Raw genomic sequence first — 21,923 nt, 5'->3', positions numbered from 1 at the left:
CATTAGCGTCTCTCCTCTGATTCCCAGGAGCCCAGGTTTATAGGGATTCTTCTGTCCACCACTATCATACTATGTAGCCTAGATTGCAATAGGATGACTGGGCACAGAGTTCAATAAAAGACTTTTAGTTATCAAAGGCCAACGATGCTGTGCTTAAGAATTTCACAAACATTTTGAAGGCTCCTGTGATATATAATTGGACTCGGATTCAATGTGTAAGATTCCAGCAAAATATTGAAGCAGAAAATGTTGAATACTCTATCAAAGCGTGGAAGCAGTGGTCTCAAACTCAAACCTTTTGCAGGGCCACATTTTGGATTTGTAGGTACCCTATTGTTAAAGTTTAAGATCTTTCCTTTCTCAGAACTGACACATTTCAATCACTATATTGAAAATAAAATCATTTTCCCTACCTTTGTTGTCTGGTGACTTTATTTTTCTGTGCTTTTAACTACGTTTCCAGGGACTTATTCTCTATCTTCACTTTCTGCCTAGCATCCATCTTTGGCATTAAGTTAACATTCAATTTTTCCATTTTTCTGCTTTCTTCTCAAAATCTACATTTCCATGTCTTACCTTCCCTTCCTATCTTTCTCTCCTTCCCTCCCTATTTCCATGGTCTGACATTTATCGCCTTCCCTCATTCCCCCTCCCCCCCAGTGTAACATTTCTCTTTCCCTTCCTCCTTTCTGCCCCCTGCAGTTCATCTTCCTTCCCTTCCTCCTTTCTGGTCCACCTCCCTGTCCAACATTTCTCCCTCCTTTCCACCAGTCCAACATTTTTCTCTCTCTTCCTCCTGCATGCTTCTCCTCTGGTCCGCCTTCCCTCAGCCAAACAACATATCTCTCTCTCTCTCTCTCTCTCTCTCTCTCTCTCTCCCTCCATGAGTCCAACTTTTCACTCTCTGCACTCTCCCCCTTCCCCAGTGTAACATTTCTCCTTCCCTCCTTTCTGTCCTCCCCATCCATCTTGCCCTCTCCATGAGTCCAACACTTTCTGCCTCCTGCACGCTTTCTCTCTCTGTCCTTGCCTCTTCCCTCAGAGGCATCCCTCCTTCCCAACCCCCAACCCAACATGTTCTCTCCCCATGCACCCTCCTCTCCAGTGTGTAGCACCTTTCCTTTTCCTCCCTTTCTGCAAGGTCCAGCAGCACCTCTTCTCCCTTTTACCTCCCCCTTGTTCAGCAGTACCCCTTCTCCCTTCCCTGCTCCCCCTTTCCAGCAGTACCTCTTCTCCCTTCTCTGCTCCCCTTGTCCAGCAGTACCTTTATTTTGCAGCTGTGGTCTTGTATGTGATCTCGCACACTGGGAAGGAAGAGAGGCTGCGGCATCGGCGTCAGCTGACTTGCACTTCCTGCAGCCGTCGCGTATGCCGGGATTCCTGCCTTCGCCTATCCAGCAGATACATGAAGGCAGGAGTCCCGGCATACACGACAGCTGCAGGAAGTTGCAAGTAAGCTGACGCCGGCGCCTCTCTTCCTGCCCAGAGTGCGAGATAGGGTACAAGACCGTGGGCCGCAAAATAGTACCCGGGGGCTGCGAGTTTGAGATCGCTGCACTAAGGGCAAAAGAGACTTTTGCAGAGCACTGAGACTGAAAACACAGAGCACGGACTTGGGTATCTCTTAAGAGAACTAGAGTGCTCTGGTCCTCATGTTTACAAGAGGGGTAGATGCTCTGCTCTTGCTATCAACACTGTTGGTTTGAGTGATCAAAATATATAACTAACCTCAGTTCCACATATGCACTCACAGTCTCCAAGGTGACACACCTCATGAAAATCTGACACTGTCAGTGAATTGCTAGATAATAAAATTAGCCCTTTAGGAGGAAGGCACATTCACAGAACAGAATTAGGTCTGATTGCCAAATTTCTAAGGGAGGATGAGGAATGGGGAGAACCAAGGCAAAATTATTTCACAGTGGATCTCACCAAAGGTATATGCTTATCCTAGTCTTTCCACTATGGGCTAGATTCACTAAGCAACCGATCGTTTACCTTTCAGCTGAAGTGCAGAAAAAGAAATGCTTTGGGGATAAACATCTTAAGGAAGTGTTAAGTGCTTGTCTCCAAGGACAAAGCAACTGTAGATAACTGCCACTACCTCATTCCAAGCTCCCTGTACCAAAAAGCACCAAAATCAATCTCAGGCGATTGATTGATTGATTTAATTTGTTTTCTATTCCGTTGTCCCCAAAGAGCTCAGAGCGGGTTACAGTTTAAACATACATATTATGTAATTAACAGGTTACAATTTGGCACAATTACAGTGCAAGTATATAATACAAGGCTGAAGGTAGAAGGTTTAAGTATTACAAGCAGGGAGATAATAAAAGAGGAGTTTTCAGCTGGCTGAAATATGTTCTAAGCTGAGCTCCATAGCCCTATTCTGAAGGATGGACTACATTAATTGCCTTGCTGGTAATAAAGAATTAGGGCCCCAGTGCTCTAAAATCGCCGTGAATTCATTGTAATGGCAGTAAATAGTCCGATTTGAAAACATTGAGCAATGCTGTAAGAACTTCGCATGCGAATGAGGTTCGGGAGGCCCACAGAAATCTCATCCACTCAGTCCTTGAAGAAAGTGACTGACCCATACACAGAATAGTCCACGGAAAGAGGCATAAATGTGCGCAAGAGCATCAATCATAGGCATGCCTTATAGGTGCACATTATAGGCACAAGGGGAAGGGAGAGGTGGGGCGAACAATCAGCAAAAGCAGCAAACGTGAAAGCGCAATATATTTCCTTTTATTTAAACTGCTTCAGCTGGACAAGCGCTCCCCTCAAGCAATCGGCATGGCAGCCCCCACCCCCCACCCCCATATGATGAATGTAGTTTTTGGAACTTCGGTCTCACATGCAAGGGAAGCCTTTGACGTACGCGCATGAGATGCACCTTCAACACATGCATCCGAACCGCGTTTTTAACACACTGCTGGCACCTCCTGACCTGCCATTAATTAATTAAGATTCACGCTGAAGTTAGCGTTAGTGCCTGCCATGTTGAAAATATCAGTGATTTAAAATACAGCGCCCTGAAGCGGTATCGCGTATACGAAACATGCATGTCGGCGACGGTGCTTTTCAATCTCTTGGCATAAGCTAAGCTATATGCTTTGCTAGGATCTTACAGATAAGTCTGATAAACTTTAAAATATAAGTTATTTAAATATCTAATACCTAAAGAAGTTGTGTTAACAATAAGCTTTATCTAAAAATATAGAAGCCAATGAAGAAGGGTAGCGACGTTTAACTCCATAAATTTGGTATTTTGCGTACCATGGAGTCCCGCTGCTGATGGCTTTTTCAGCTTCATATATTTGAATATGGTTTGATTAGATTGCATTACTACTTTCCTGCAAAGAATGATATTTAAGAAAATAAGACTGCTCTGGACCTGTGGTTGGTTAAGATTAATTACAGGCCAGCATTTCAGTTTATACATCTATCACCAGACAATGTCTGGGCATCACCCAGAGTGCTTGTTTTAGTATTAATGACCTCATTGTGCCACATTTACAAAGCAGAGTTGGAGGCTGCTATGAAGCAAAGAAAAGACAACTGTGAGCCATTATGTGCATCGGTAGGTAAAATACTTTGACGCTAAATCAGTAAGATCTGGTTTAGCGTTGATCGTTAAAGGCACTGTGAACATAAGAAATGCCTCCACCGAATCAGACCATTGGTCCATCCAGTTCGGTGACCCGCACACACGGAGGCCAATCCAGGTGTTCCCTGTTTACGTCCTAGGTGTTCCCTGATGAAGACCCTGTTTTCTCGTATCCCTCAATGTGATTTGCAAGCAGGTATGCGTCCAACCTGCACTTGAATCCCATAATGGAGATTTCCGTCACCACCTCCTCCGGGAGAGCATTCCAAGCGTCCACCACTCGCTGTGTAAAACAGAACTTTCTGACATTAGTCCTGGGCTTATCGCCCCTCAATTTTAGTCTATGGCCTCTCGTCCGAGTCACATTTGACAACGTCAATAATGATGCTTCTTGTTCTATTATGTCAAAACCTTTTAGTATTTTAAAAGTCTCTATCATATCCCCTCGCAGCCTTCTCTTCTCGAGGGTGAACAATCCTAGTTTTACGAGGCGTTCTTTGTAGCTCAAATTCTCAATACCTTTTACTAGCTTCGTGGCTCGCCTCTGCACCCTCTCCAGCAGAGTTATATCCTGCATCGAGGCCAAAGTCACATCATCCATTCTTTGCCCTGCTGCTCACTCCTCAGTATGAGAGGCAGACCTTCTGATTGGTGAACCAAGGCTGTGGGTGCTTTCTGATTGGTGGACCTAAGCTGCAGATGCTTTTTCATTTATAGGCTTGTACAGTGGGTGATTTCTGATTGGTGGGCCTGAGTTAAATGAGTTGGGTGATTGATTAACTGGTGGATCTAGATGACAAGTACTTTATGATTGTGAGAAGCTGATAATTTTTAAGAAACAAGTCTTGTAATGCATCAATTGTATGAGTATGTTCTATCCAACCTATAATTTACCTGCAGAGAGACATCCTTTTCAGTTATGGTTTACATATCATTGTCTAGTTTTTCTGAAGACTCAATTGCAAAATAGATATTTTTCATGTTTGCAAAGAAGTGACACCTCTGGGCACAGAACTATAACCATCTGTCTGTGACTTCCCAGTTACTCAGTGGACACCCTACATTTCAGATCTACCAAAGCCCTGACCTGTTCATTGCAGCAAATCAGGTGTTTAGGATCATGGATTTTACTGCATATACCACTTTCTGTTGGTACGAGGGTGTTACTGAAAAGTTCTCAGCCTAGCCAAGAAGAGAATGACGTGGATATCGTTTAATCAATGATCTGAAGCGAGTCAAAAACATAGAATTTTGTTTCTGCAAATTGGCCCTTAATGAAATAAGATAACACTCTTTTCAGCTACAGTGACAAAATAATGCTCACCACAATTTAGGAAGTTGGATGGTTGGGCTGAGAATTTTTCAGCACCCCCTTGTACAACCAAGTGGTTTACACATTTATTATGTACACTTATTTTCTCCATCCCTAGTGGACTCACAATGTAAGTCTTTGAATTGGGGCAACGGAGGGTTAAGTGACTCGCCCAGCGTCACCAGGAGCCATAGGGGACATTTAATATGGCCTGTTTTGAATGTTCACATGCACTAAATTATTTGTGTATTATAAGGGGGTATCAGGAGGCGGAGACATGTTTTAATGCAGGTAAGCAAAGATTTTAATCAGTTGAGTCTGTCATTAAGGCAAGAGCTTCACTTGTAGCAGCCTTCACAAATCCTGCCAAGATTGGTTCGCTGGAAAGGTTTGCTATAGAGCCTGGACTGAAAGCTTGGTCAACTGAAAGCACACCTTCCCACCTCTTCTCCCCCAGAAGATTTCCAGAAGCTTAGAACACAATGGGGAGAAGCTGGCTCAGGTGTGAAGGACAGGTTAGGTCAATTTGAGTCCAGAAAGGCTTTGATAGGGTTCTGGCCCGATTTGTGTGAGCAGCTCTCACGACAGCATGATTGTTAACCAAAAGGGAATAAATATTATTCCCCCCCCCAACCACACTATAAGTAAGGCCCCCCCCCCCCCTCTTCCCAGAGTCTTGCCCTCATTAATTCCAGCTGTGGATTTGCTTGCACTTTGAAGCCATTAACTAACAAGCCCTTCCTGTACAGATCTCCCACCTGGTCTTGTGTTCAGCTCTTCCTTGCTCCATCACGTAACTGCAGGGTACATGTTGCATCAGAGTTCCATCTCCACACAGTAAACAGTGGGCTCTCCAGGGGGGTCTCAGCACGTCCCCATTGAATTTCTTAATTCTGACAATAAGGCTCTCTCTCGCTCTCTCTCTTTTAGAGCACAGCATTGTACAATGTTACTGAAACTTCTATACAGTAAGATACCTTTGCCATTTAATACACTAGATTTTTCTGGTACAGTATATAGTCTTCTCTGCTAATCTTGTGTCAGGTCTTCTAAATATTCACTGTTTTCTTTCAAATGTTTAGGATTGTTACAGTACACAGCCTGGCAGCCCGGATTTTCATATAACAATGTAACTGTACTGGGCCCCTTTTCCAAAGGCACATAACAGACGAGACAACTTTGAAATGAAATTATGTTTGAACATTTCAGGTATCTTTGCTGAAAATTTATACCTCCTTGGAGAGGGAACTTTACAGTCCTTTAACTCAGTCACTTGCTGTTCTTTACACTGGGCTCTTTTAGCTTTGTCATGACTGAAAGAGTAGAACTATGCCCTGTATGCCACGTAGGACCTCTCTAGAACCTTGTACACGTGTGTTTTTGATGTTTTCAATAGATAATTAACCAGTTTCTTCTGGTGTATTGAAAGCAAGATGTTGGCTTCTATCCTGTCCCCTGTTCACATGTACAAACGTTTTGTGACTCTCTTAACAGTAGATCACGGTTCTCACAAGAATTTCCTCTAATGTCCCCTCTTTCTCACTTACCTTGTGACTCTGAGCAGGCCGCTTAGATTCTGCTTAGGCTTGAACTGCAAAATCTCCAGGGAGAGGGGAGAGGTACATGTGTGACTTATCATGGACAGTGCTATGTGAGGATGATGGCGGTGGGGGAGGGGGGTTACACAAATGACTCTGTTACCATCCAAAGCCACAGTTGTCACTTAAAGGCCTGCATACCAGAGCCTAAGCATTTTAATATTACTTTTGAGAATGAGAGCACAGCACTGCCCTCCCAGAGAGAAATTCCTGGCCATGCCCTTTGGGAATTGCACAAGCAGAAAAAAAAATGGAGCTCTTCCATACAGGAGTTAATGCTGTGAGATGTAGTGATCCCTGTCTATAAAAAAAAAGTGCAAGGAAAGCCAAAGGTCAACTAGGCATTACTGAAAGAAGTAAATGTTACGTTATGTTGTGTCTCGCCGAGTCCTCACAAACCAGAGTTCTAAGAATCTGGTCCAACTGTACAAGCCTCATCGTGCCTTTATGTTGGCCTAAATTAAAGTTAGCTATACTGAATATTGTCTGCTATCCAGATAGTGTCAGGCAGTCTGTAAGAATTTCAGTCGCACTATGGGCCAGATTCTATATAGTACGTTGACGCCAACTTGTGTATCTTTTATAGAATCACACTTAATGCCGCTATGTGATGCATCAGTTAGATCCAGACATTTAGGCCAGCTAAAACCAGGTCTAAATGCCTGTGCCTAACTTATGTGTGCATCAGGCATATTCTATACCAATGCACATAACTTTTAGGAATGCCCCCTTTTCAAATTCATACACTGCAATTGGCGCATACTTTTTACAGGATTGCGCTTTCTGAGCTGTGCGCATACTACAACTACTACTGCTTATCATTTCTATAACGTTGAAAGGCGTACGCAGCACTGTACATTTAACATTGAATAGATGGTCCTTGCTCAGAAGAGGTTACAATCTAATTTGGACAGACAGGACATCTTAGGGTTGGGGAGTTTCTAGCAGAAGGAATGATATGATGGACATAGATATCTGACAGTGAGTGGGAGTTAAGAGTTGAAAACAGCTTAAAAAAAATGTGGGCTTTTAGCTTGGTTTTGAATACTGCTAGAGACAGAGAATGACGTATTGACCTTGGCAGCCTGTTTGCTTGTTTATTTATTTGGATTTATATCTCGTCCTCCCAGAAGAGCTCAGAACGGGTTACAAGTTTACATACATAATAAAGTAAGATAAGAGATGCTCTTGCAGAGTGAAAGTTGGATAACTTTTGGGAGTAGAAGGTGAATTGCTCTGGACTCTGGAGCTACTCAGTGATCTTTTTTGTTCTCTGTCTGCCTGTGAGGGGGGTGGGGGGGTAGAGACCTGGTAGGTGTTGGCAGTATGTTGAGGGAGACAGTTAAGGTTTGGCAATGGGTGAGGTATTAAGATGTTTTGTATTTTCTCCTGCATTAGGAAAGCTGTAGGAAGCAGGATTCCTCACTTACTAGGGTTGTTGGGGTTTGTCCTCCTGGGCTTTTGTCCGACTGTCGCTCCTTGGCTGCTGGGCTCTGACTGTACTCCACCTCCTGCTGAACCCCTGGGCATGGCCTCGGACCACTGGGGATCCCAGAGAACCACCACCATCCTACACCATTCTCACCATCTACCAGGGGTACCAGGCCCCACAAGGAGAAGGGAGCAGATGATGGGAGATGATGGAAGGGGGGATTGGAGAAGGGGGCAGATGATGGAAGTGGAGAGAAGGGAGAGAGAGAGAAGGGGGCAGATGATGGAAGTGGGGAGAACTTCTGCCATAAGCATTAGGCACATATGAGAAAGCAGCGGTGAGGATGCTGGATGGGGGGGCATATGCTGGATTGGGGAAGAAGATAGAGTTAATGAGATAGTGGAGGAGTGAAGAAAAGGGGTGGCAAGCTGTGAGTAGACACTGAAAAGAGGGAACAGGGCCAGGGGGCCCAGTGTACTTGTGTGCCTAGGGGCCCTCGAATAATTAATACTGACCTGCCCAGAAGGGAGAAGGGCTTGAGACTTGAGAAGACTTGAGAAGGGAGGGAGCTCAAACTTAGGAAAAATGATGGAAGGAGGGAGGGGCATGTACTTAGGACACAGAATGAAGGGAAAGATAGAGGGAAGCATGAGCCATAAGATGGAAGAATGGAGGGAGTGAGGGAAAGAGATGCAGAGATGAGGGAGATAATAGAAAGGGAGCATTGGGTGTCTGAGAGAGGGAAAAGAGATGGTGCAATTGGGGAGATAAAGAAAGCGGAGAACTGTTGGGCAGAGAGAGGAGGGACGGAGACAGAGAGAGAATTATTGGACATGGTGGTGGGAGAGGAGTGAGGTAGAGATGCATGGGCGCAGAAAGAAGGGGGAGAACATGCTGGGCTGAGGAAGCCTCCTGGATGGGGGTTTTTTTGGGGGGGAGGTTATTAAAAGAAGAAATTGTGGACCTGGGAAAAGGAGGCAGGCAGGCAGGCAGGGGGAGAGATGGGATGGGGGCAGTTGGAAAGAGAAAGAGAGAAGTTGGATCTAGGGATGGGAGAGAGGAAAAATGTTAGGCCTGTGGATGGATGGAAGGCAGAGAGATGCAGCATCTCTCTTTTTTTTTCTCCATTTCATTGTTCAGCATCAAGGGGGAGAGAAGAAGAAAAACAGAAAAGAGAAGGAGCAAAATGTTGGACCATGGAGATAGAGGAGGAAAGATGGAACCATGGGAGGGCAGGAGGGAACAGAGCTGGGATAAGATGATGCTAGGGGATGGAAAGAAAGGGACAGGGAATTATAGCCTGACCAATGGAGAGAGGGAGGAGGATTCTTGAAAGTGGTGAGCCATGTGGATGAGGTCAAAAGGAAGATGACAAGATGAGTGAGAGAGCAGTGAGTACAGTGGTAGAAATGTGGTAATGGGGAGTAGATAGCAGGAAATAGGAGGCTGGGAAAGGAATGAGATGGGAAATGGGAGAGCTAGGGACTGAGAGAAGATGGAGAATTGAGAGGTAGCTGAACATTTAAAAAGAAAAAGGGTGAGAAAGAAGGCAAGATTTGAGTGGACAGAGGTATAAAAGAAAAGAAAAAGTTAAGAAAGCTGAAAGGGAAAAATCAATACTTTGGAGATAGACATAAGAAGGAAATGGAACGACAGAAGAGGAGAAAAAAATGGACATTGGAAAGAGAATTAGTTGAAGATAGAGAAAAATCAGAAAGAGAAACTGAGACCAAGATGATGGAAAAACAAACCATCCAGACAACATTTTGAATTTATTAATTGGAATATGTTAGCTTTGGGATATGTACATCACAATTATTTTTGTATTCAGTGACGTAGTAATATACAGCTGATTTGGGGGAGGGGCTGGAGCCCAAAATTAGTGGATGGGCACCAAACTTTTTCCCTGCCTGAGTGCAATTTATAAATACTTGAGCTAGAGCCCTACCAACTGAAGACATCTTCCTCCAGTCGGGCAACTCAAAATCTCCAAGCTTTGCAGCCAATGGCAATATCCTTAAGCTGCCCCTGCTTTCATGCATGCATGAAAGCCAAGGGGGGGCAGGGGGGGAGGGAGGGAAGGCGGCAGCTCTGTAATATTGCTGCCAGCTGCAGAACTTGGGAAGTTGGAGGGGGAGGAGGTGGCTGTCAGTTGGTGAGGCTTGGAGATCCCTACTAGCTACAGCAAGGGAGATATTCATTTTGAGGGAGTCTAAGCTCAAAGTGGGAGGCCCAAAAAATTTGTAATATTTATCCTGATTAGACGATCCTCCATGTGCACTGCTGACAGCTGTTCCAGCATCCCCGCTCTGATGAGGCTCACCTCTGAAGAAGCTCACCGTAGCTATAATAGAAGTGAATGGGAGAACCAGGAGTGCGTATCCTTGCTCATCAGAGTGGGGATGCGGAAGCCTGTGGCTCCTCACACTGTCAGCGGTGTAAGTGGAGGATCACTTAGTCAGGCTATTACTGCTTTTTTGGGTTCCTCTCCACAGGTTTATTATTAGGTACATACATCTTCTATATTAGTGATTGCAGATTTGGGACCTGCTCAACCTTTTTATTGCTCATTGTCTAATGTTAGTGTTTGTGCGGCCCCAGAAAAAATATTTTCGGCCAATGCGGCCCAGGGAAGCCAAAAGGTTGGACACCCCTGGTTTATAGAATCACGCCTAGCCACACCTAAGCGTTCTTAGATACCAGTAGGCGTTGAATCCTTAAGCACACTGCCATTTAGGCCAGGATTTTCTTGGCTTAAATGAATGTACCTAAATGAGGCCATACCCAGATTTTCAATAGCACCCAGATAATATCACTAGAAATTTAATCAGACCGCTCTGGCATTATTCGGGTACTGCCGGTGGTTTTGGTTCTGACCAAAACCAAATCTATGGCCAAAATCGGTGGCTCGGTTTCAGCCAAACTCAAAGCTGAAACCAAAAATGTCACACATTACATTACATTACATTACAGATTTCTATTCCGCTATTACCTTTCGGTTCAAAGCGGATTACAATAAGAGTTGTGGAGGGAAGAGTTACAAAGTAGATCAGAGATCGTTTCTGAGAGAGGAAAAGGTAGGATCAGGGGTAGGTAGGAGGGAGGTATTTGTGGTATTAGGCTTTACTCAGGGATTTCTTGAAGAGTATGGTTTTTATTTCCTTTCTGAACCTCTTGTAGTCAGGGGTTGATATCAATAGGTTGGAGATTTGGTTATCTAGTTTTGCTGCTTGAGTGGCTAGTAAGCCATCGTAAAGTTTTTTCTGTTTTACTTCCTTGATTGTGGGGTGGGTGAAAGGGGTGTGTGTTTTTCTATGCCTGGTAGAGGTAGTTTGGATAAGGCGGTTGTTTAGGTAGGTTGGGCTGTCCCCATTTATAGTTTTAAATAGTATACAGTAGAATTTAAATTGTATTATTTCTTGTATTAGAAGCCAGTGTGAGTCGATGTGGTCATATTTCTTCAATGAGTAGGCGAGTCTCAAAGTTGTATTTTGAATTGTTTGTAGTTGTTTAATCATTATTGCCAGACAGGGGAGGTAGAGGATGTTGCAGTAGTCGAGTATACTGAGGATTAGTGATTGTACTAGAAGCAGAAATTGTGGTCTTTCGAAGAATTTTTGGACTTGTCTGAGGTTTCTCATGACTGCGAAAGATTTCTGAATCGTTTTGTTTATTTGTGGTTGCATGGTGCAGCCCCTGTCAATAGTTATTCCAAGTAGTTTTAGGGTGGTTTGTAGAGGGTAGTTGATAGAGTTGATTACTAATTTGGTAGTGATAGAGACTTTGTTATTTTCTAGGAGGATGAATTTAGTTTTGTCTGGGTTGAGCTTCAGTTTGTGATTTTCCATCCACGTCGTAACTGTAGCTAGTGTTCGGTGTAGTGTGTCTGTCATTGCTAGCTTTGGTTGGTCAAAGGGTATGAGGATGATGATGTCATCAGCGTAGCTGTAAGAGGTTAGACCTTGTTTGTTCAGGTAAACGCCGAGAGAGGCTGTATATAGGTTGAAGAGTGTAGGGGATAGTGGAGATCTTTGTGGTACTCCGCAGGGGTTGGACCAAGGTTTGGATTTTTCTTTGTCTGATTTTACTTTGTATGATCTGGATTTTAAGAAGCCTTCAAACCATGAGTATACTTTGTCTGAGATGCCTATTGTGTCCAAAATTTGGAGAAGGATGTTATGGTCAACTAGGTCGAAAGCCGCCGTCAGGTCCAGCTGTATTAGCAGCATTTTTTTTCCAATGCTGAGGTGTTGTCTTGCTGTATCGATAAGGGAGCCTAGTAATGACTCAGTACTGAAGTTAGTTCTGAAGCCAGATTGCGTGGGGTGGAGTAGATTATGGTCTTCGAGATAGTTGAGGAAGAGACAGTCTAGATTTTTGTTTTTTAACCAGTTTTTTATGAAGTCTGTTTTTGGGCCTAGGGCTCTGATGTTTAGGTAGACACATTTAAGAGTAGTGGTTTCAGTATGGTGTTTCTGATTCGTTTTAGGGTATGTGAGAGATTTTGGATTCTGGTGAGGTTTGGTTTTAGGTTGTGTTGTTCTTCTTCCCCATGTAGGGGTTATGGGGTGTTGAATGTTTGTTTGGTGGTTAGGGTTTCTGTCTGATGGAGCTCTCCTGTTAGGGTGATATGTTTTGTTTGTAATTGAGTTGGTGGGAATGTTGGGTAGGTTGTTTGCTTCTACCTTACAGCTGGAGATAAGAAGGATTATCAATAGGAGGATCTGCGTGTTTGTTTGTAGTATTAGCTTCATTATGAAGGTTGAGGTAGGTGGTAATAGGCAGCGTTGTTCTCAGTGATTAGGTTGTTGTTCATGTACTTAGGGTAGGAGTAAGAGTTGTGGAAGGAATTTTTAGGAATGGGGGTAATGGTAGAGAGGTTTGGTGTGGATGTCAGGTCTCTTCTTGGTCGCTTCGCAAAGGCGCTCTCGCTGTCCCTGCCTCCACCCTCCGGCAGAAGACGCATCCCCCTGTCAGATGACATGCTCCCTGCTGACCTTTGGGCTGCCACCACCTCCTCAAGAATCAGTGGACCCTTCCTTAATAAGCAGTTTGGCAGCTTCTCTGGGGTAGGAAAGATCTCCACTCTTTCCTGCCTGGAGCCACTGCTGCTTTAAAATGGCTGCCATGACTTCCTGCAGCAACCGTGGGAGGTCCCAGCAACCATATTGAAACTGATACGGGCCTAAGCAAGAGCAATCTCCAATTGAAATGCTTTTACCACATCCTTCGGCAATGATTTCCAGACCGTTACTTATGTGATGATTGATGTGGAGGGGCATTTTCGATAGGATGTCTTAAGTCCAACTTTGGGTGTTTCCCACAAGACATCCAATGTTGGAGGCAGAGAAATGGCAATTTTCAAAACCAGTCAAACAAAAGAGGCAAGGAAAGTGTCTTTTCAACCAATGATTAAAGTCTTTATTGAAAAAGTGATGGTCCCAACAAGGATCCCTTTTTCGGCATACAAAACACCTTCCTCAGGGGACACGTGAGCAATCAGGGTAACAGCATACAAAACATTACGAAAGTGATTTGCCATTTTCAACCACAAAACCATCCAAGTTCAAAATGTCGAAATCCAAACCATTTGGATGTGGGAGGGGCCAGCCTTGTAATAGATTGGCCACATAGATATACCAATAGAGCAGTAGGGCACTGCTGTGAACTTCACATAAAGCAGGGAACTCAAAGTCCATCCTCGAGGGCCGCAATCCAGTCGGGTTTTCAGGATTTTCCCAATGAATATGCATCGAAAGCAGTGCATGCACATAGATCTCATGCATATTCATTGGGGAAATCCTGAAAACCCGACTGGATTGTGGCCCTCAAGGAGGGACTTTGAGACCCCTGATAAAGGGTGCCAGAAGTACATCTCACCATAACCCCCTTATAATGTATGGTGAGCCCTCCAAAACTCCCCCAAAACCTACATGTCTACCACTCCAATAGTCCTTATGGCTGCAGGTGGCACCTATATGGCAGTATAGTAGGATTTTGGTGGTCTCACACTTTTCACCAGAATGTACTGTTCAGAGTGGCTTATGGGCCTATGACCCACTCACCAGGCTCTATTAGGTTTTACTATACAAGATGCAGCTGTTCTAAAGACAGATAGGTACTGTTTTATTCAGATTTTGGGGGGTGGGCGGGGGTCAATGACCACTGGGGGAGTGTGGGGGTCATAACTTTGTCCCTTCAAAGGTCATCTGGTCAGTTTGGGTACTATTTTGGCACTTAGATGCTTTTAAAACAGGTCTCGCCCACAATATCTAGGACAGGGATCTCAAAGTCCCTCCTTGAGGGCCGCAATCCAGTCGGGTTTTCAGGATTTCCCCAATGAATATGCATTGAAAGCAGTGCATGCAGAGATCTCATGCATATTCATTGGGGAAATCCTGAAAACCCAACTGGATTGCGGCCCTCAAGGAGGGACTTTGAGATCCCTGATCTAGGACATCTTGGGAAAGGTTTGATTAATACCCCAAGACGTCTAAGTCTAAGCCTGCCCAGAACACACCTCCAACATGCCCCCTTTAGTTTTGGACGCACAGTGCCTAGGATGCCTCTCAAGATGTCCAGAAAAATGGTTTTGAAAATTGGCACTTGGACATTTTGGCAAGAAAGACATCCAAGTGCTGGTTTATGTTGCTTTTTGGACATCTTAGTTTTATGGTTACTACTGCCCATAAAAATGTTTTATCTGATTTGTTATAAATATATTACTTCGTATTAAGTCCACGGCATGCTTTCTAGTCTTTGTACTTTTTGAAAGAGTAAAAAACTGATTTGTTTTTATCCATTTCAGCCCATTGCAGGCCCCTATCCAGGGTCACAGCAAGCTAGGTCTGGGTAGTGCAGCCACAAAGGGGTCAAGGGAAGCGGGGACTCCAAAATAGTGTTTTGTCCATTGCTTTCCCTGCTTGGCTGCACTCTAGGGGGCATGTCACATGGGATGTGTTTTTGGTTTGGGATGGTCCTGCCTCTATCATATCTCCCCTCAGCATTCCAGGGATAGGAACTCTAGGAGACATGTCACATGAGATGTGTTTTTGGCTCAGGACGGTCCTGCCTCTATCATATCTCCCCTCAGCATTCCAGGGGCATCATTTGGGCAGAGCTGGGCAGAGTTGCAGTGTATATACTGTAAAAATGCATGTGTATTTGCACTGAGTACATGCACACATTTTTTGGGTAGGTGAATATTTGTGAAACACAATTTGTGCATTATTGTTAGTCTCTGAAGACTATTTATAAAGTCCCATACACATCTACAGAGCCAGTTCTGATTTTGAACTTACATCCCGAAGCAGTGCAATATTTATAATCCCTGGGCCCGATATGCAGCCACTGCTAAACCCAGAAATTCAATACCAGACTATGTCCAGGCACCAGCACTGAATTTCCGGGTTTGTGGAGTCAGTTAATACATTATCCATTAAGTGCAATATTCAGCATTTAACTGGCTATGGGGCACCATATAGAGATAGGACTGACTTTTATGCGGACCTATTTAACCTGGCTGGTTAAATGCGGAATATCGGCATTTAACTGGCAGATGAGTGCTTTAAAGCACCATGTAAGAGTCTTTCTTACTTTTTAGGCTTTTCCTACCCTATAGAAAAAAAATAAAAATATTGAAAAATGGTTTATTAAAATTTTGAAGGAAACAATGGTGGTGGGTTACATGTGGCAAGAGAGATGTCTGAACCAACCAACAGCTACATTTATTCCAAAACAGTGTAAATGAAGTCCTTGGTCTTCAAGAAGACCGTTTAAAATCCCAAGAAGTGGAATCCTAGGAACGTCCCAACCAGGATCCAGGTTTCGGCAAACAAGTTTGCCTTCTTCAGGGGACAGCGTAGTGAGGGTTTCTATACACTGGTGTATCGGCATCTCAAAGCGTGTAAGCATCTCAAGACCGAAGGACGCCCTGGATCCTGGTTGGGACTTTCTTAGCATTCCACTTCTTAGGATTTAAAATGGTCTTCTTAAAGACCAAGGGCTTCATTTACACTGTTTTGGAATAAATGTAGCTCTTGGTTAGTTCAGATTAGAGAATGACATGGTGACAAAATTCATCACTGTTCCCGTCCCCGCGGATAACCGCGGGAAATAATTCCATGTCATTTTCTAGTGTCTATTTCAACCTTAATCCTTCTACACCAGCATTCTTCAAAGCAAAGTTTGTGGGTCAGTGGTTGTGGCCATTCATACTCTGATTCTTCCTTCTCTTCTTAAAGAATGACATGAAGATGGTTTCCCGCGGTTATCCACGGGGACGGGAACGGTGATGAATTTTGTCACCGTGTCATTCTCTAGTTCAGATATCTCTCTTGCCTCTTGTTTTTGCGTTTTGTACATTATCGATGCCAGCCCCCTTCTTTTTCTTCTGCTCAGGTGGGTTACATGTATTCTATAGTGGGTTGTAAGAATATGTTTTGAAGTATTCATTAGGGATATCTTGAAAAGCTGACCAGTTAGCCACCTTTCAAAGATTGGGTGTGATTACTACTGACCTAGAAAAGTGGAACAGGAGTCCCTGGATATGACAGGACTCCTAAACTTTTAAATTTAAAAGTTTATTATGCTCAAAACGTAAGAAAAATTTTAAAATATGGATAACACATATGTAAAAAAAATTCCACCAATGCACTAATTGCTCACAAGAGTGATAATAAAATCCGGACCCTCCATGGGCTGTGCTTCAGCAGAACTTTGCCTTCCTCAGGGGGTCCTGATTTACTTTGGTAGAATAAAATCAAGCAATTAGGTTTGAAATGAAATGGCGCAGCATATCGCAGGAATTACAATTCCCGTGACATGCTGTGCCATTATGATTTTTTTAAAGAATATTTTTTGTTTGTATTAATAAGGTTACATTTTATTATTGATATTTGATTGTTATAGAATTTTAAGTCTTTAAAAAAAAATTTTTTGTTCTTTTTTTCTTTCTTTCTTTTATCTATTTTTGAATGGAGTTCTTTTCTAAATTGTTTTGAAATATGGAATATAAACCACTTGGATCCTTTTTGGGCTATTATGCGGTACATAAAGTTTTTAATAAACATAAAGAATTAGTATTGAATTTTTTGACATTCTGTATTTGTTATCCACATTTTAAGATTTTTCTTACATTTTGAACATGATAAAACTTTTACATTTTAGAACTCCTGTCACATCCAGGGACTCCTGTTCCACTTTTGTTTTGTGGTTACTACTGACCTAGGCCAGTGCTTCTCAACCCAGTGCTTGGCACACCCAAGGTAGTCACAATGCATATTCATGAGAAAGATTGCATGCTTTGCCTCCTTGGTATGCCAATCTATCTCATGAATATGCATTACTACTGGAACGCTCTTCCAGAGGCTGTCATAGGGGGAAACACCCTCCGGGGATTCAAGACAAAGTTAGACAAGTTCCTGATAGACCAGAACGTACGCACGTAAGGCTAAACTCAGTTAGGGCTCTGGTCCTTTACCTAAGGGCTGCTGCGGGAGCGGACTGCTGGGCACGATGGGCCACTGGTCTGACCCAGTAGCGGCAATTCTTATGTTCTTATGTTTGGTTTTTTATTTATTTGGATCTAGTTCACTCTTTTTTTCAGTTGTACCTGAGGGTGAATTATATTCAGGTAGTGTTGGATATGGTAGTGATTTAGGATCGGGAACCCGCTCAAACTCAGGGGCGGAAAATTTCATGGCGACACCAGAAAGTATTTCTTCACAGAGAGAGTGGTTGATCATTGGAACAAGCTTCCAGTGCAGGTGATCGAGGCAGACAGCGTGCCAGACTTTAAGAATAAATGGAATACCCATGTGGGATCCCTACAAGGGTCAAGATAAGGAAATTGGGTCATTAGGGCATAGACAGGGGGTGGGTAAGCAGAGTGGGCAGACTTGATGGGCTGTAGCCCTTTTCTGCCGTCATCTTCTATGTTTCTATGATGGGTCATTTGGCCTTTATCTGCCATCATGTTTCTATGTTTCTATAATCAGAAAGTTCTATGACATCACAATGCAGGTGTAAAGAGCCTTAGCCTATAGGAAGAGGAGATGCAAATGTTAAGAGCCTTAGCCAATAGGGAGAGGAGGAGAGAGTGGCTACTGCAGACACCAGAAAGTATTTCTTCACAGAGAGAGTGGTTGATCATTGGAACAAGCTTCCAGTGCAGGTGATCGAGGCAGACAGCGTGCCAGACTTTAAGAATAAATGGGATACCCATGTGGGATCCCTACGAGGTTCAAGATAAGGAAATTGGGTCATTAGGGCATAGACAGGGGGTGGGTAAGCAGAGTGGGCAGACTTGACGGTCTGTAGCCCTTTTCTGCCGTCATCTTCTATGTTTCTATGGACAAGATCCCACAAACACCGGACAGCAGAGAAAGCAGCGGGAACAAACAATCCACAAGAGCCAGCGGCATGAGTCAAGGTCTTGTTTATTTTAATCCAGGACGTACAGTAACATGGACCATGCTCATTGTCCACTCCCAGTGATTTAGGATCTTCCAGATGGCCTAATTTAATCCCCTGCCATACAGGTAGCTGCTATGAAGTTCCATCCTTTTCACCCTGTGCATCTGCTCTGCAGTTTCTACGTACCCCAAACAGCAGCTTAAATATAGTGTGCTATCTCTGCAGGTGCTTTAGAGACAAACTAGGGAATTCTGTATAGGGCACCTAACATATTCCCCCCTTTTACTAAACCACGATAGCGGTTTTTAGTGCAGGGAGCCATGATGAATGCTCCACGCTGCTCCCGACACTCAGAGTTCCTATGAGCGTCGGGAGCAGCGCGGAGCATTCAGCGCGGCTCCCTGTACTAATAACCACTATTGCAGTTTAGTAAAAAGGGGGGGGGGGGAGACTATGCGCTATATCCGCACAGATTTTTGGGTGTAGAAAAGCATTGCCTATCAAATCTTTCAAAAAAATATTAAAGACTTTCTTATTTTCTGCTATTTTGAATTAGGGTTTGTTTGGGGTTGTTGTTTTTTTTTAATTAATATACTGTGCAATGTCTTAATGTAAACCACATAGAGCACTCTTTTGCAGGGATGACGCAGTACATAAAATGAAGGATTAGATTAGATTAGACGCAAGGCACCAAAATGGCCGATCTATGCAAAACTACACGTACGTGCTCTGTTATAGAATAGCGCCTAAGTGTTTCTGTGTGGATCTGAAAAGTAGGCAGGATGATGGGAAGGACAATGGCAGGTCAGGGGCTTTCCCTTAAACTGCATGCAGTGTTCTAAAATATGGGGGATCTGTGCCCAACTTATTTATTTATTGGGATTCATTGTCTGCCTTTTCATGAAAAATTTCACCCAAGGTGGTTTACAATACACTGAATAGTAATCAAGTCCTCTTAAGTATTTTCCCTATCTGTCCTGGCAGGCTGACAATGTAACTGTGGTACCTGGGGCAATGGAGGGATTAAGTGGCAGGGTACACCGGGAGCAGCTGGGATTGAGCTTACAACCTTAGTGTGCTGAGGCAGCGGCACTAACCACTAGGCCACTCTTCCCCTCCCTTGCATGTAGGGATTTACACCTGGGTTCAATTGGTGCAAATTGCTCTTGCCCAGAGTTGGAGGTGGCGTCCATCCTGGAGCACTCTTTATAAAATAGTGTTCAGTGCTGAATATTTGGCATCAATTACTGAATCTAGGCCAAACTGTACCAGTCTTCTCATCTTTCCTATACTACCTCTGTAGAATTAACAGGGAAATTAAAATGGCACATCCAGTATATAGAAATGGAAGTGTTAGAAAGAAAAAAGTGTGGATACAAAAAGTGTCGGTTCCCCAGGGGGATTCTCCAAGTTTGTTTGGTTTTCAACTGTGAGCCACATAATTGGAAATCTGTTTGTGCAGGTAGCATGAAGATTATAGCATGATCTTAAAAAAATCTGTGAATCTCTTCTGAAATTAGGATGCTTCAAATTAGGATGCACTGTAATGCTTCAAAATCATGCATGGTAGCTGATTAGGTATAAAAGTTTTCATAAGAATTTCAAGTGTGCCATACATTTGATGTCCTCATATAACACAAAGAACAGTTGGTTTCATTCCTCTCCAAGACAGCAAACTCTATATCTGTTCATAGACCTTTTGCCTCAGACAGTTCATGTTACTGCAAATCGGCTAGGGTCTTGGAAAGCTGAGGGGGCGCAGAATGCAGGGTAATATGTCATCACACCAAGCTGTAGGTGGAGTGGAAGCTGTGGTGGTCTGATTCATCGGCCTTGTGCCCTGGTCTCTGCTGTGCTGGTTGCCAGTGAGGTGGGGTTTCCCACCCCCCATTGTTAAAACAGAAATGTTCTGAAAGTTACTTTATATCACCTGAAACGTAGAATTCACCCATCTTTCCAAAAAGCAATTGTTCAGCTCATGGTGAAGACTGGACCCATTGGTTATGGGCAAGATTAATGTACTGCCTAGGGCTGCAGCTTCCAGGGGGGTAGTGGAGGATCAAGGAACAGTTGGAGTCAAGGCAAAACACAGACACTGACAGCCAGACTTACAGATGCATCAATCTGCACTTAAACTTACAGTAAGGGTGAGACATTTTCAAATATGAACCACTCAGTGAAAACACGGAAGATGGTATGTGGGACTCTTTAGGAACAATCCTCAAATATACAATAAATCCCACCAAAGGGTATTCAAAGGAGATCATGGAGGAAAATGGTCTCAGGAACCTGCTTGGGTACTGATATTGTAATCCGAGGATATCTTAATCCAATGCCAAGTTATTAAAGGTTTGAGACTTCCATCACTGACCAGATTAGCTCCACCTCCCTATTTGTGTAAATCAAGCTGTACTAGATCATACATTAATTTTTGTTTTTTCTTACAAACAGCAAAATGTCACTTATCTTTAAAGTATTCTCCACACTTTATTGTTAAATATTTTTATTGATTTTCAAATCATACAATCAAGAATAACTTGTACAGAAAGCAAGATTAGTAATTCAACATAAAGCAAGAAATATTTCAACAACATTAAAATAATTATAACTAATATGCTCAAGTCCTCAGATTATGGGATCCAAGATTCCTTAGCGAGAACAAAGAAAGGAATTGAACAAAATGAACACTCTTATTCTTAAAGTTAGCTGGAGGGCTGATTGCTGGGATTAATCAATAATCTTAGGGCTTATGATTTTTCTGCCTCCAAACGAGAGAGCGCTAAGAAGGAAGTCAAATGACTAGGTTCAAAGAAAACATATTTAACTGTTCGGTGATGCACTATACACTTACAGGGGTATCGTAAATAAAAGGTAGCACCTAAGGATGTAACACCTGGCTTCAACATTAGAAATTCACGGCGACGCTTTTGAGTCTCTCGTGATAAATCAGGAAATATCTGCACTTTAAAGCCCATAAATTCTTTCTGTCTATTTTTAAAGAATAATTTTAACAACCAAACTTTATCAATAGAGAGGGCTACTATTACAATCAAAGTACTTTGTTCTACAGCCTCTTTATCAGATTTCTCCAATAACTCCGATACATCCAATTGTCCTTGGTCCAAGGACCTATTTAACGGTTTGTTCTTATTTGGTAAGTAATAAACTCGTGATAGAGGAGGTATTGAATCTTCTGAGGCCCCCAAAACTTCAAGAAAATATCTCTTAAACATTTCTCTAGATGATACCAATGATAACTTAGGAAAATTAATTAATCTTAAATTGTTATATCTGGAGTTATTTTCCAAATTCTCCATCTTTCTTCTAAGATTTATATTGTCCTTCATTAGAACATCTTGTAGCTGTTTAGATGATTTTATTTCCTGTTCAAGCTTTTGAACAGAAGAATTAGAGGCAGTCAATTTGTTTTCCAGTATTTTTATGAACCCCTGCAAATCACTAATTCAACCAAAAGGCCAAGGATGGATTGTCCTCAGCATAGATCCAGTCAGTGACATATTAAGGAGGGAACAGGGGGGGGTGATCTTCCCT

General features: G+C 43.1%; 1 protein-coding gene across 1 annotated transcript in view; it reads left to right on the top strand.

Moving 5' to 3' along the window:
- Positions 1 to 5,161: 5,161 nt before the first annotated feature.
- Positions 5,162 to 21,923, top strand: part of MEF2B (myocyte enhancer factor 2B) — a 111,014-nt gene continuing 94,252 nt past the window's right edge. Inside the window, exon 1 of the mRNA XM_033953933.1 lies at positions 5,162 to 5,216. The gene's annotated coding sequence lies outside the window, so the exon portion shown is untranslated. The remainder of the gene's footprint in view (positions 5,217 to 21,923) is intronic.

The sequence above is a fragment of the Geotrypetes seraphini genome, chromosome 8 (genome assembly GCF_902459505.1).
Source record: "Geotrypetes seraphini chromosome 8, aGeoSer1.1, whole genome shotgun sequence".
NCBI lineage: Eukaryota > Metazoa > Chordata > Amphibia > Gymnophiona > Dermophiidae > Geotrypetes > Geotrypetes seraphini.
Note: the sequence above shows the minus strand (reverse complement) of the source record. Positions and strands in the feature narration are given on the sequence as shown.